The 16,020-nt window shown below is 40.2% G+C and overlaps 1 protein-coding gene across 1 annotated transcript in view; it reads left to right on the plus strand.

Annotated features, from left to right (window-relative positions):
- The first annotated feature begins 179 nt into the window (after positions 1–179).
- CPQ (carboxypeptidase Q) overlaps positions 180–16,020 on the plus strand; it is a 167,282-nt gene continuing 151,441 nt past the window's right edge. The window contains exons 1-2 of the mRNA XM_082479462.1: positions 180–244; positions 8,529–8,593. The gene's annotated coding sequence lies outside the window, so the exon portion shown is untranslated. The remainder of the gene's footprint in view (positions 245–8,528; positions 8,594–16,020) is intronic.

Raw genomic sequence — 16,020 nt, forward strand, 5'->3', positions numbered from 1 at the left:
CCACGGCCCGGCCCGCCGGCAAGGGGAGGGGTGGGGGGACGCTCGGCCTCGCCCGCAACGCAACGCAGCGCCGCGCCGGGTCCGCACCCCGGCCCGGAGGCGGCTTCAGGCGGCCTCGGCGCAACCGGCAACTGGCACCCGCCCCCCCGGCGGCTCCTCCTTCTCCCCCCGCCCCCGTCCCCAGCCGGCCGGGCGGAGGCGGGGGCCGTGCTGGCGCCGCCGCGGCCCGCTCTGCACGGGGAAGGTGCGTGTTTGCTCTGCTCCCCTCCTCATCCTCATCCTCTTCCTCCTTCTCCTCCTCCTCCTCCTCCTCACAGCGGGCCGGGGGCCCCGCGCGGGGAGAGCGCTCGCCCGCCTTCCCTGCCTGGGCGGGAGCGGGGCTGGCGGCTCCGCCGGGCCGCAGCGCTCTCCCGGGGCCGCAATTCTTGCGGGGGCCCCGGCTCCGGCTCCGCCGCCAGGCTGGGGGCGAGGAGGGGCACGCAGGCCGCCATCACCGGCGCTCGGGGCGCCTCAGCTCTGTCTCCTCCTCCCGCCAAGGCCTTCCTTTAGAGCCCTACCAGCGTGTGCTGCCGTCCCCCCCGACATGGGGCCGTCAGGCACTGGGCCGCAGCCGCGGGTGGTGCCGGGCCAGCCGTGCCCTGGGTCGGTGCGCTGGAGCTCCCCCAGCCTGGGAGCGGGGCGTCGGGCCTACCTCGCACCCGCCCTCCTGCCCTTCTCTGGAGGGGGACAGACACCAGGTTGATGTGTCTGTCCTACAGGAACATGGATGCGCCATCGCGTGACAAGAAATGCCTGCTTACCTGCTCATTCCTCTTAATTTAAAAACAAATGGGGGGTCGACCTCTTCTCCCAGTAACAAGAGATAGGGCAAGAAGAAGTGGCCTCACGTTATACCAGGGTAGGTTTAGATTAGGTATTAGGAACAAGTTCTTCACAGAAGGGATTGTCCAGCATTGGAACAGGTTGCCCAGGGAAGTCGTGGACTCACCATCCATGAGGGTATTCAAAAGATGGGTAGACGTGGTGCTTAGGGACATTGTTTAGTGGTGGTTTTGGCAGTGTTAGGTTGATGGTTGGACTTGATTTTAAAGATCCCTTCCAACCCAGACAATTATATGCTTCTATGAAATACCGACTCTAAAGTTGTAGTGGGCTGTCATGCACGTGCCTGGGGGACGCGTGGTCGGTGTTAGGCGAAGCATGGTGTTCCCCAGCGATCTTGAAAGCAGCTGAGCTGATAGCAGTCACTGGCTGAAAGCTATGCCACTGCAAACAGGTAAAACCCATAAATACCAGATGGGTACATTAGATATTTAATTATGTTTTACAGCACGCTTCATAGGGAAGAGGTCCCAGCATGTAAAGTGGTTTAGTGCTTCTGAGTAGGAAATCCTAGTAACTTGTACCCATTAGACTTGTTTTGACGGGACTTTAAAGACTATCTTTTTCAAATTGATGCAAAAGGGAAAAGTATATAAGAAGAGAGACATTTTTGTGTATGTGTATATGCATATACATATTTTATAGAAGTACTAAAATATATATGAGAGAGAGAAAAGTGAGATGAAAAAAGCTGAGAAATGTAAGTTCTGCAAGCTGAATCAGATTTTACTAAGGAAGCATGAGATACAGAGGAGACACTTGAATCTAGTGGTTGTGTCTGACAAGTTACAAGCCTGCTCAGAACTATGGAAGAGGAAATTCAAACTACCAGTACTGGATATCTGTTTGCTTGTTGATTACTTGTTTCTTCCTTCACACTGCAGAATTTTTGGGACCTGACTTTCCCAAGTGCTGCATGAGCACTCAAAATACCTGCTCAGAGAGGACCATACACATGCAGCACCTGAAATCCTGGCTTCTTGTTTTGTAAGCCTTAATTTTCAAAGTTTTGCCTGTCTGTGGTTTTCACTCTGTTCAAAATTAGATTCATTTTTACTGTCTCTGGAGATTGTTCCACATCCGCTCACCCTTTTGTATCAAAAGAGTGTAAGAGTGTTGTAATCTGTTGATAAAAGGGGAGCATGTGGGTGTTTCGTCTTGTAAAACAATCCTCAGTATGACTGTAGAACAGATTCCCTGTATGGGAATGGAAGGACTGCTTACATCTACATCTATCTAGAATGTGTCTTGCTATTTTATCTTGAGAAATTCTTAAGTTTTAAGCTAGGGTGACAAAAGTTGGCCTTGATTTTGTTCGGGTTATTTTTCTGCGAGGATGAAAGCTTTTATTGAAAGTCTTTTTCATGCTTACCTACTATCACTCCTAAAAATCACCTTGCAGTCTTGTCTGGTGCTCCCTCTGTTAGATCATTATTTTGAATAAAAGCTCACACGCTTCTTTCCCCAGAGAAACCCTACAAAGCCAGCCATATCCGTGAGAGTTCTTACATCCCTTGTTTCCTTGTAATTTTTGACTCATTTCTGTAGACATATCCACTCTATCTTGGATAGCATCTATCAATTGTGCCTTGCAATCAGTTTTGCTTTACCCAAACTTCAATCTCTCAGACGAAGTCTGTGCAGATAAACTTTGATCAGGGCCACTGCAGCTTTAGAGCTTCATACTAAGCTTTTGTCTTACCCAATCTTGTTTCTTGGTGTTTGAAATATATATAATTCTTTTGAACAGCAGAACAATAAGATACTAAATCAGATAAGAACAGATTGCAAATCTGGGCTGGGGAAGAACAACCTGGCGTTGACCCCTGTTGGGAGACATCTGTCAGTAAAAGCTCATATACATTCTTACTTGTTTTATAACAGGGTTTTGCAGATGCCTGCATGTCTTTTAATGCCAAATTGGGAAAGGAAGCAACTTACACAGTCTCATATTTTTGATGTAATTGCACAAACTCATAATGCATATGGGATTCTTTTATGTAGTCCTGCTATAGTGTATAAAACTTTTTTGGTTTAAGATTCAAAACTTTGTCTTGTCATTTCTTCCTTCCTTTCCAGTTGTGGGAGGACGAAGATGAAGGATGGCAGTACATCTAAGAGATAGCAGCTGCAGGGGTGAAATATTTTTGCTTAAAAAAGTACTTTGTGCCTAGAAATGTACAAAACGATTACAATCTTGAAGCTTTACAGTTCTTTCTGTTCTGTCTCGACAGGAAATATTATCTGTCAAAAACTGCATTGCAGTAATCTTTCACGGTTTTGTTACCAAATGTCTCAAATAATCTCAAAGTACTGAAATAAGTGTAAGTTCTTTCTTTGGTTGACCCCCAGTCACTTACATTTTCACTGCAATGGCAATAGTGAATTTTTAGCTCTGATTCGTAATCTCCTAAATGCCAATTACTTGATTAAGTCAGTATTTCTGACAGAATCTGTGGAGAATGCTCTGTTCTTTTTTTTGTTTTGGTTTTACAATAGAAGAAAAAATTGTATGTTAGCTTGAAAAAAATGTTGACTTTGTTAACCTGTAATTTTAAAAATGATACTTTTGGTGCCTTGATCTTACAAGAGGCTTTCTTTCTTTCTTTTTTTTTTTTTTTGAGACAGAGAGAATGGACCAATGGTGGGGAGGGTTTATTTATTTATTTATGGTTTGTTTTTCTTTAAATGGAGAGCATTGGGACACCCAGCTCATTTGGATTCTTTTTCTCTGTCCTGGTATTAATAATAGTAATGTTTTCTCAGAGTCTTTTACATTTAATTAACATAGATGTGTTTGATGAATTTTCTCCACAGTGAGTGTAAGAGAAAAATGTGAAAAGCCCTTTGGTGGTGTTGCTGCCAAAGAGGGTTTCAGTAGAAGTATCTCATGAACAGACATATGAATTAAAATATATCTCTAAGTAGTTGTTTATATATTTTGGCAAAACTCTTTCTCTCTACTATCCATTGCAATCAGAGGTATGGTAAAAGACCTGTGATCTTAAAACCTGACTTTAAAAGATACTAATGCTGTTCTAGAAAGGAAGAATTCCAGTCAAATTTATCTCAATTCTTAATTGGCTAAGATAAATTTTAAATCAATGATCTTTGTTGTAGTGAGAGGATGTTAATCTTGGGTCATCTATCACACATATTTCTTACATTGTAGGAAATACAAACAACTAAGATTTATTTTAAACTTGCCTCACTGACCATCCTGCATTCAGCATAACAGTGGCAGTTTGCACCAGATCAGGATTTGCCCAAACCTGTTTTGTGAACCCCCATCTTGTGCAACTGAGAATTGTTGTCACCCTTGTGAAGCCTGTTTTAGTACTGATATGCGCGCGAAAGTTCTGGTTTTAAGTATATGTATGTTTTTTTGTTTGTTTGTTTTTTCTCCAGTTCCTGGTTATGGTGTCTGATCTTTTACTCAAATGTAGCGATAGTACATTTCCTGTCAGAACACTCTGTGTGAAAGGCAATGAGATCACTCTTCCTCCCTCCCCCAATTTTTCTAGCTTTCATCTGCTGCATGTATATTGATATCCCGTGTCTTTAATTTTTGTGTTAGTTTTTTTTGGAGGAGGCACTTGACTCTGAATTTACATAAGACGAGGGAGTCAAAAGTAATTTTGTGTTTCAAGTAGCCCCACAAAAGGGGCTTATGTAATATTATGCATGTGCTGATAGACATTTGAGAAAGAAGTGTGCTTTTTTGAGGCCTTAAAATGAGATCTGAGGCAGTAGGCTCAGTCGGGAAAGCATCCACTTTTTTTATCTGTAACTTTTGAAGACCAAAGCATAAATTTGATTTATCTGTAATGGTTTCCCCTTCTGCTTGCCACAGGCTTTGAGATTAGCATTTCTGATCTTGTTGATTTTTACTGTTCTGAATCACAGGGCTCACCTTCTAGTGCTCTCTCTGGTGATGTTCTCCCATACAAAACACAAGTGCTCTTCTGTGGCAGACTGTGAAAACACTTTTTGGAGTTTTAGTTTAATGAAATTCTTTATTGCTTTGGAAGCAAAATGTAAGTTACTGATTTCTTTAAGATTGATCATATACTGCAATGGACTATTAATATTTTCTCTTATGACAACTAGATAAGCCAGAAAAATATATTACTAATTTCAGGTAATGTATTCAGTGCTGCTGAAAAATACACAGAGCTGGCAATTTCTACCTCGGTGATGCACTGTGAGATACCCTAGAAGAAAAACAAAGTCAACTTGACTTTAATTACTTGTTCAGTTTGGTTGTCTTGAAATAGTTCTTGCGTAAGGAATCTCTAGAGGGTTTTCAGAAGCAAAAAAGTTTCAGGAATAGGCTTGGAAAATTCTGCACAGGCTCTGAGTTACTTCCCATGTCTAATTTACCTGCAGCTGCTGCAGAGGTTTCCACCCCAGCCAGTCTCCTGTCCCTTGGCCAGTGGTTCTCACCCAGGTAGCAGAGGTGGTGGAAACAGGAGAGCTGTCTGCTCTTCAGGCTGCAGAACTGCAGCAGTCCAATCTTCCTTCAAGTAGTACATCCCCATTTTCTCTTTGGCAGTAACCTGCTGATACTAACATTCATGATTAATTTCTGCAAACAAAGAATAAATGTTTTTCACTGGATTGATTCCCAGAACCAACTTGCTGCCTGACCACGTGGATGAGGTTCTGTTGCAAGTGAATGGCGTTTTGGAAAGCAAAGCCACCGTATCTGGGACCTAGATGGACTTTAGCCAGAACTGATCCAAATCTTCTGTTGCCTAGTCCATAGGCTGGTAGAATACACCTACACTGATTTTAGTATACATTACTGCTACAGCTAAGGTTTGTGATTCGTGCTTCATTTTGGACTTACCTCTTATAGCTGAAGAAAAAACTTGCAGAAAGGGTGGTAGTGAGCAGGAATATCTCTATGGCTGCCCTTCAAAGAGTAACTGAATGAGGACAGATGTGCTTGTTTCCAGCAAGCGATGCCGCCCAAGTCAGCAGATACATCTTGCTTTGCAGTGCTATCTGGTGTACAGCTGTGATTATTAAAAAGACCTGACATAGCCAGAGCCAGTATATCTGATACAGGTGGATCATACAGGGCTTTTTGTTAGGTGTCTGGTTTTGGACTGTTCCGGCAAATCTGGTGATGACAGAGGAGAAAGTGTTCAAACTGGAAGAAACTTGGAGACAACAGCTTACGCTGAATGTCAAAATATCCCTTAAGTTTGCTGTACTCATAGCAGGTGACAACAGTGTCTTCAGCCTCATATCTAAATTTTGACTGGGACAATGAATGTTTTGTTTCATTGGAAAAAGAGGTGGTCATAGTAGTATGATTATCTTTCTGTGTTTACATCTGGCAGTAGGTGAGCTGAAAACTTATTTGCAAGTCTTTTTCCCCAGAGGAAAAGGTATTTCCCAGTGCTTAGAGGTACTTCTAGCAGCCCTCTCATTGCTCAAATGATTTTTTGGCCCTAGAATTTTTCAGTAAAAATAAGGCTTTTGATACAACAGCATGCGTTATTTTGTGTTCATAAGCGTACAAGACTTCATGCTCTCTTGAGTATGCGAGTTTTGGCATGGCTAGAAATGACGTTTTTTCCCCACATCACACTCTCCCATCTGATGTTATTTGTGAAACAAATTTGTGAAAATCGCTTTATGGTTTAAGCTTTTAGGCTGAAAGATGTCAATGCATGTTTTAAGCTTTATTTGAGGAGCTATCATTTTCAATAGTGACATATCCTGTGTTTCTTCGATCCAGATCATATGGCAAGTTTTATTTAAAGTAGAAGCATTAAAAAAAATGTACAAAGTGAATACTGTTTTGCTGACCCTGACGTTAAGTCAGGACACGAACCCAGCAATTAAAACCTGTATGATATATGTGTCTATGAAGCACATCTAACATTTATATACTTGGGGGGGGGTGTGTTCTTTTTTTTTTTTTTAAATCAATGCCATTTTCTTGTGATTAGGGTGCAGCCCTCTCAGCTAACTCATCATTGCATTTACACACCACCACGCTTTTGTCAGTACCACCATCACGCATCTGCAGGCATCAAGGCTTTACCAAAGTCAGCGCAGTTATGTTTTGGGTGACTAGTAGTCAAATTTTCTATTTTTTTTTCTCCTCTTTCACATGCTGCTTTATTTCCTTTGTGTTTTCCTCATTGTTGTAATGCTGGAAGATATGGCACTTCTCTATTGCTTCTGTTCTCAGTGCGTTGTTATTAGAATTAAATGTATTCAGATGCCTCTGTTCTGAAAATCCAGAACACGCAGCCTGGTTGAGCAGCATGCAAACAGGAATGGGAGCATGGGAAAGTTCCTTTGAAGAATGTCATATAAAAACAACTATTGGGAGCTTATCAGTATGTGAACTGTATATAAAAAAACAGATGCACAGTGGATAAATAATAATAACTACAGTAGGCATCTGTCTAATGCAGCCTCCGAAAATGATCACAATGAAACATGCTGTGTAGCATCTCCTGTCCCTACAGACAAGCAGCATAGGAAGGATGAAAGTCAGCTAATACTAGTTTTTTTCCTGGAAAACATTTTCAGCTGTGGTGAAGTAACAGCTGGGCTGTTACTGCAATCATCGCTGCAACTGTGAGTGGTGGTGCAAGCTCAGCTGCTCATCTGAAAGCAAAAGGTAACTTTCCTGTAGAAAAAGCCTTAATCTAGGAATTAAACAGGATAGTAAACTTAAGAAATGTAGTCTTCTTGCTGACCTTGCCTGCTCTCCAGGTGTTTATATCTAAGTACTCAACAAGTAGGGCTTGTTGGCAAACATGGAGTCAGGGGTGTAGGATTAGCGTTGCCATCAGGTCTGTTCCAATGGGTAACTGGGAAGTCACTGTCATCGGGGAGCAGATCTGATATATAATTTGTTGCCCAAAGCACTGTTTATGTCCTGGTCTGGCTTCCAAATGGTTTCAAAGAAGAGCTTTCTGAGGAGTGACCCTCATACAGAAATCATAGAAGTGTGGGCACATATGGTGAGACCATCATCCTGAAAGGAGCAGTGCTTCATCGGGAAGTCAAAGATGGCTTTTTTGGCTGCTTCTGAATGAAGGAGTAGTTGTAACTTTATGAGAACTCTACCTCATCAGTTGACCCTGCTTGCAAGCTGATATATGTCATGAAATCAAAACTGAGTGTAAGCGATCCTCCAATACCAGTTTCGTTTTACCTTGGAATTGCATTTTAGTTCATGAGGAGACTGACTTTGGGAGCATCTGGATTCACTGAAGGAGGCAGAGGCTCTATTTTCTCCTCATACTAGTGATACCAGACTCCCAAATGTTGAGTAGTCTCTTTACTTGTGCTGTGGATAAAGCCCTCTGAATTTTATGCAATTATGACAGGGCAAATGTGTGGTTTTGACAATCACCATTTATAGCTAAATCAAAGTAAAGTGCTCTAAGTGGGTTGATTCTGCAGGCTTTTGTCTCCTTAATGATTGGTCTTGTGACCAGGAACACTTAAAGGCAGCATTCCCAAAGCTGTGCTTGCAGAGGGCCATTTAACAGGTAGGATAAAAGCCAGAGGTGTCTTAATACCTGGGGTCCCTGCCCAGTTTGATAACACTGTGTCTAAATAGCAATTTAAAGAATGTCTAAATAGCTTCACTTTTTATTGTGTTTCAGACATAACTCCTCCAGAAGACGCAGAAGGAGCTCGTGGCTGTCACATGTAATAGCAGAAGGACAGGGTGAGTAACGAGGGTCTGGAAATAGAGCTGTGGCCTCTCTGGGCTCTGCTTGGTTGAAGTTCCTGTGTGCTTCCTGAGTTCAGGTGCAGTCACCCACCTGGGCCTGGTGTGCTCATGGCAGCAGTGGTGAGCTGGTTTTCTCACAGATGGCCAGTGTAAAAACTTCTCTAGTGTTTGGGAGCTGACAGCTATGTGTCAGCTTTGCCTTATTGTCCTGATTTGAGGTAAAACAGGACCAATTTTGTTCAGTAACGTTGCTTCTCAGCTGCGCCTCTTCTAACTACTGAAATTAAAAGCATATTTTGCAGACAGTGTTTGTTCTCAGAGTGATAAGACCTATGTTTATAGTTGATGCCAAGGCATGGTATGCAGAGATGCTCTCACTTACACTTATTGCTGTAACATCCAAGGGCAGCTAACTTTGTTACATGCCCCGTTGGAGGGTCAGAAGCAGAAAAGCATAAGGGGGTCACACCTGCGGGGAGCAGTGGACAGGACAGGTGACCCAAAACTGACGAACAGGGTATTCCATGCTGTCTGCCTCATGCTCAGTATAAAAGCTGAGGGATCAAAGGGTCAGCTCTTTTTCTTCAATGGCCGACGCCTGAGGAGGACGCTGTCTGTTCATCTGCCTTTGTTCCCAATCCTGAATGCAGATCCGGAATCCTGTTCCCATCCATCACTCAGTCCAGTCTGGGACTTCCCCAGTGCCAGCTGGTGATGTGATTGTCGTCCTGGGAGCTTGATATGGTTTTGTATATATATTTCATTATTTTCGTTTTATTTTGTTATCAATATTTCATTAAAGTAGTTTAGTTCCTTCTAAACTCATAAGTCTCTTTTCCCCTTCTCTGCCTGTCTCTTTGAAGAGAAGTGGGGGGGAGCATCTGTTGGTCCCATCTGAGGTGCCCCATGTGGTCAATTCGGTTTAAACCATGACACTTATGCTATCTATCTGAACTGTGCAGAAGTGTTTAAGACCTAGGAGGAAACTTTTGGCTGTTTTGTTTGCTCCTGTGCTCTCTTGGCATAACTTAATCTTATTGGTCAGGTGCAGTGTCGGAATCATGTTAGTGCAAATACAGGGATATGTCTTAACATAATATTTGCAGAGAGATGGTTGATCACATTCTGTCTCTAATAATGTTTCAGATGCTGTAAAATGTGTGCCAGATGTGGTACAATGTGTGCCAGAAAATGACATATATCTATACCTAGTCAGCTTATGTTTGCCAAAGTTGGTATCTTCTCCTGACATGACGCTTAAATACAGTATCAGCTTTTGTATTGTCACATTCAACACCCTATTAAGCATCTGGATCAAACAAACTGTACAACAGATAGTTTGGCAGCTAGAACAAAGGACCTGTGAGGATTTTCTAGGACGGATATCCATTTTTTCTTCCAATACCATGAGATTCAAACAATAGTTGTGTTGAGAAAAGGGAGTTTCATAGTTCATTAAACTACCTTTCTTCTCACAAATATTTTTTGCCATTTTGGAAAGCTGTCTCCAGTGTAGCTCCTGAATATGTTTTAGCAGTGGTACTTCTTTCATTTATTCTGAAGCTGTTGTTGGTATTTGTCCATATATGTTCTATGGTATTTCTGAAAGTATAGCAATGCAAGAATAAGGCATTTATTTTTGCTTGGACAGTTATCTGTATTAACAATATTATCTAAAATGGAAACTGTTGGCTTCAGCTCTTTTGAAAAATGCTGATCAAGGGCCATGGCTAATACTCCTAAACCTGAAAACTATACTGTAGGCATATTTAGCTTTATAGATAATTCACTATGTAAGGATCTTACTAAATAGAAAATGTTTATAATATGTGAGACCTTTAGTCCAATGCTACTGCACTCAATTAAATATTTTAATTTGAGCATATAAATGGGATTTGAACATACAAATTGCTAATACAGCTACTTTTCCTGGTGATACTTCTATGATACTGACACTGAGAAAAAAACAGTCCTCTGAAAGGTGCTTTAGAGTCTTGATTCCACATTGAACATCCACCAAGGTTTATGCTGACACTTTTTGGCTGCTACAGAGAGGTGTTTCTTCTTTTTCTGCCATCTGCTTAGAATGGTAATTCATCAAAAGGTACTAAGAAGTTGGTATTCATTCAGGTGTCAGTTATTCTTTGATTCTGAGCAGTGTGCACCTCTCTTTCCCCTTAAGAAATAAAAGACCTGTAAGATACTGTAGCTGGTAGTAGCAAGGTATATGTTTGCAAACCAAATATTAAAAATGGACTTTAAATTTTGCACTGAGGTGCTTTCACATGAAAAATGTATACATCTGGGCTTCCTTGTACATATTTTTGCATGCTCAAATTTTGTCTGTGCAGAAAATTGTCGATTTCCTAAACTGTATCTAAAGTTTGCTAACCTGCTGCAGCTCAGTGTAAGCTATCTCCCAGGTCACCTGCATGATGGATCTCTGGAGTCACTGCATGAGAATTTTGGACAGAAACATGGCAGGTGTGTTAGTGTGTGAACAAAAATAAATTGAGACTAAGCATTTTCAGATATTTATTATCAGCATACCAGATACAGTAATTGTTTACATTTAGAACTATTTTGCTATCCTGTATTAAAAAAAAAAAAAACAAAAAAAAAAAACAAAAAAAAAAAACAAATGCATCTTTAGAAATTCACTTTTGGAAGTAGAATTGCATGGCTCAGGAAAATATGAATTGTTTTACCCAGGCTCACTGGTGTCAGCATTTGTCACTGTCCTCTCTACATAATTAATGTGTTATTTTGTGGTGTGTTCTTTGTGTTGTTGGTTGGTGGTGGGTTTTTTTGTTTGTTTGTTTTCCACTTTGATTTCCAGTTAACTTTTTATAATACAACCATTTGTTTCACCGCAGCAAGCTTTTGATTGGATCCTCGTGGTAGTTTCAGGAGAAAGGGGCTGAGTGGTCATTGGTCATGCTAATTGAAATGTCTTTCATGTGGCAACTGACTCACTTGGAGATGTCACTTCTGGGTCCCTCCTCTTCCTGTTGTTCATCCATTTTGTCTGTCTGTAGTGGCACGCTTGTCTCAGTGTATCTCTGCAGTGAGTAGCACTGTGGACCATGATCTTAACTGGGACTGTTGAATGCCACTTGAAATAAAAAAAAGTTATTAATACTGATAGATGTCTTCTGTCATAACTAACTTCTTTTGTCCTGTGGTAGCAAAATCATCTAATAATTTTTTGTCTCTTAAATGGCAGCAAAAAGTAATTGGAAGTTAAATGCAAAATCAGAACCACCTTATGCATGGTAGCTGTAGCGCTCCATAATCAAATGTATGCTGCACTGGGGAGTAGCTTTCATGAAGAAATGGTGTTGGAGCTTTCCCCAACGTCAGAAAGAGGTCTGGTTTTGCTAATTTATTACTCTAAATTGGCTAAACCCCAGTTTGCTATCAAGCTCTTTAAGTAAAGTGTATTTATTTTGTTTACAGTCTGTTCTTTGCCTTGGTTCTTTACATTTAAACTTTTTAATCTTGCTTTTGTTTGTACATTGCAGTGTGGTGGGATGGTAGTCCCAATTTTACATTGCCACTGAGCTGCAGCAATTTATTTCTGATGTTGACATTTTGGATTACAGTATGATATTTGAGTACCAGTATTATGCCCTAGTGAAAATGATGATATCATAAATGGCATACTTCATAACACATCTCATTGAAATTAATATCTTTTCCCACCCTTAATGTAACTAAAGAAATGTGTGTATCCTAAAAATAATTTTTCTGTCAATTGTAATGAGAAATACTTGACGCTGTGCCTTTTTCATGTAGTTGTATTTACAAAATCATCCTTTGTTGCTCTGGAAGGGGAAGGCTCGGTGGGCATATCTTACAGTATCTTACAGTAAGGAGGCACAAGACTAGAACATCAGTTTTCTTAAGAAGTCTAGCGATATGTTCGCCAGATTTCTCAGCTTCACAAAACCACTTGAATGTTGATACTATAGCAGTATGAGGAACATACCTTCTCTTGTGACTGTAGAGAAAGACTGTATGAAAAAAAACTAACAAATAAAAAAGATGTTCAGAAAAGTTACAGTTATTTTAATCTGGACATTTGATATATTAACATTCTTAAATATTTCATCGGATTCAGCAATGCTGAATAATTGTTGATGGAATTTGGAATTGTACCGCTTATAGTCTGTAAAATGAGATTACAGGTGTATGGAGTAAAATAGCTAAAATGGTTGGATACTTTTGAAAATGTTGGTCTTGCCTTTTTTTGGTCTTTGAAGCATATAATAATGTGCACAACTTTTCTCTGAACTTGACTTAAAATGAAGAATTTTGTTCTGTGTACAAAGCAAAAAGTGCTTTGTAGCAGTGTGTCTTGTCATGTATGGAAATGCTAAGAATTTAACCTAGGAGTTTAGAATTCTAGAGTGTTATATGATATATGTAGGCGAGATTATCATCTGGTGTAATTTTTGTTAAGGCTAGACAGGTCACTTCATCAGAAAACTTGTCCTCTTGCACTTCATTACATAATTATAACTAAGGTTACTTATTTTGGTGGTTCATTTTGGCAAATATCCCAACCCTTAGTAGTGCATAGTTGCCTTTAAAACTGAGATTTAATTGCTGGAAGGAGACAAAGTATTTGTATTTTCTGGCCAAATTCTGGAGCAGCATAAAGCCTACTTGTGTTCTGGAAGACCGAACGGCCTTCTGCTGGAACGCTGCTTGGAGGAGCACCAAGAAGTGCCTGTGAGTGCCAGATACTTGGCATTTTGATGGCTTTCAGCTTTCGTAGAGGTGGCAGACCAACTTGCGACAGTGACAGCCATGCACTGACTGTTGTTAATGAAACTTGGTTTGCTCCTGTTACAGTGTCCATCCATCAACTTTAGCAGCTTTTGCTATCCAGAGATATGGATTGATCATTTGCTCATAGCTCATACCTTCTGTTTGAGGCTTTATCCTGGTGTGAACACAGGCTTCATCCTTTGGGTGGATGCAATCTGCTAGACTTTCAGTAAAAACTCAGAAAGTAAATATTTGGGAATAATTTAACTGTAAGTGCAGGGTATAAGATGTCTTGTTAAATGTATTTTCAAAAAGAAACTTGGTTTAAAATTTCGGGTGATAGATGTTTTATTATGGGACATTACTGGCAATTCTTGTCTTTGGTGCCCCTTAATTTGGGGCCTCTTGTTTCTCTGTCTTGGGCACTTCATTCTTTTCCATAGCCTAATACATCTCCTTATATGAGAAAATACAGAAGTGGTTGTAGGAGAAGATTTCTGTGGTTATATTGCCTCAGTAAAAGGAAGGTGCTTTTCTCCTGTAGAAAAGGCTGAAAGAGCAATATGCGGTTCTGAAGAGTTTGTATCTCAATTCTATATGAATTTCATTGAGATACAAGATGTGTGGCTATCCCAAGGGTCTTTACAATGAAGAAAGTCTCCTTAAATTAGTAAGAGGCCACTAACGTTTTGTCTCAGAATGGGTGTGTGTGAATATATTTTTTTTTTCGTAAGCCAGTTTTTCTATGTCTGAAGGCAACCTGTCTTGTTTTTTAGACTACAGCAATAGTTATGGACTTGAAGGAAGTGTCACCAAAGTTGAGCATCAAAATACCAGATAATATAATTGCAGCCCTATTCTGTTCTGTTTTGATTTCATTGCCCAAAATAATCTCTCTTGCCCTGCCCCCCAGTTGTCTTTCAACGCCATCAGCTGGCTTTAGCTATGTACTTTGGCTTTCATTGTAATATGAACATCATTGTGTATTTCGGTGTCATTGTTTCCTAACTGCCTTTCTTTCATTGAATATTTCTGTTCTATTCTGTTCTCATCTAAAAATCCCACTGAATTCCTGTCTTTAGCGTCTGAAAAGATAATGTACTCCCTTTTGAGAACTGTTTGTATTTTTAGTGCTCATTAGGAATAATATCAACTGCTTCATGGCCTAGGCATTGTTTGGTGGTACTGTCTTTTTTTTTTTTAACTTAATTTTTGTCTTGGCTGTCACTGCTTTTTAGGGAAGTAGCAGACATAATTTCTGTAGCTTCACTGTTACAGTACTCTGTACATGGATTACGGTGTGATTCTTCAGGATTACTGCCATCCGTTTTAGCAGCAGCTACTGAATAAGATTATCAAGGTAGCTTGTTACTATTCTGAGGCTTGCAGGTGAAGAAAGAGTTAAGTGTGGTTCCTTTTACTGCTTCCTTCCTATGTTAAGCTATAGTATTTCCACGATACAGAATATAAATAGACTATGAGCTTTTTCTTTTACCAAATGGGGAGCTATGACTGCAATGTCTCTGGGCACATTTGGACTGTCTCTGTTTTAATCCTTAGCCTTCTTTAAACATTTCACTTCCTATTTGACATAAGTCAGTATCACTACCTGGGCATATATGGTCATACACTATTAGGTCATACTTATCTTTTCAAGGATTTTAGGACATATCTTCAGTTGTAGCAAATAAAGATAGTTTTTTTCTGAAGTTGGTAAAGGTGAAACAGCTCATGATTTTGTGTTTCCACTGGAGTTTTAGACTTTTTGGTCCAAGTACTAAGATTTAATATTGTATTCAAAGTCTTGTATCCACACTGTGTTGTACTCTTCATTTCCTTAGAAATAGATGTAAAAAACCTAATTTTAAGGACTTAGTAATTTAAATGATAACTTTGACTGTCAGTGTTCCCAAAGCCAAGATTTTCTAACTGATAAGCATTCTCCCAGATGAGGAATCTTGACAATTCTGAAAAAGTAATCTTTAGGGAATGTCTGCTTTTCTGCTTCACTCTTCAAGATCATAAAGTTTCCCTTCCCCTACCCGCCTTTATCTTTCTAAGTGATGGAAGAACTCTGTGACTTTATTTTTAGGCAGAAATCTCCTACTCATTTTGCAAGTCCACCTAGCCTTCCAGCCATTCTACTCCACAGCTGTCACAACAAACTTTCTTTCAGATACTATTAAATGTATCAGACATCACTCTGCAGCAAGTGAGTTTGTTACCCTGGGGCTTTTCAGTCTATTCTAATGTTATCAAAACCACTGTGTGATTTCAAGGTTTCCTACATTCCTTGGAGGAAAATCAAATGGTACATGGTTAGGAAACTGATAGATACTTTGCAGATTTAGCAGATCTCTAGTAATTAAATGGTTAATATCCTCAATTTATTGTTTTCTTTCCTCATTTCCCATAACCATGATTCCTGCAAACTCTCTGTATCCTTTTGTCTGTATTTTCAACTGGGATTTTGGGAGAACTTTGCCACACTGGAGAAGCAGCATTGTTCTCGCTTTGTTTATCCTATTTCTGTTCCCTCTCTCCTCTTTCAGTTATCTGATTGCTGTAGACAGTGTTCTCATCTGAAATTTTTTTTTATCCTCTTTCATTCTTTTCCATCTGTTACATTTAAGTAATTTGTATTG

This window comes from Vanellus vanellus, assembly GCF_965231255.1.
Source record: "Vanellus vanellus genome assembly, chromosome: 2".
Classification (NCBI taxonomy): domain Eukaryota; kingdom Metazoa; phylum Chordata; class Aves; order Charadriiformes; family Charadriidae; genus Vanellus; species Vanellus vanellus.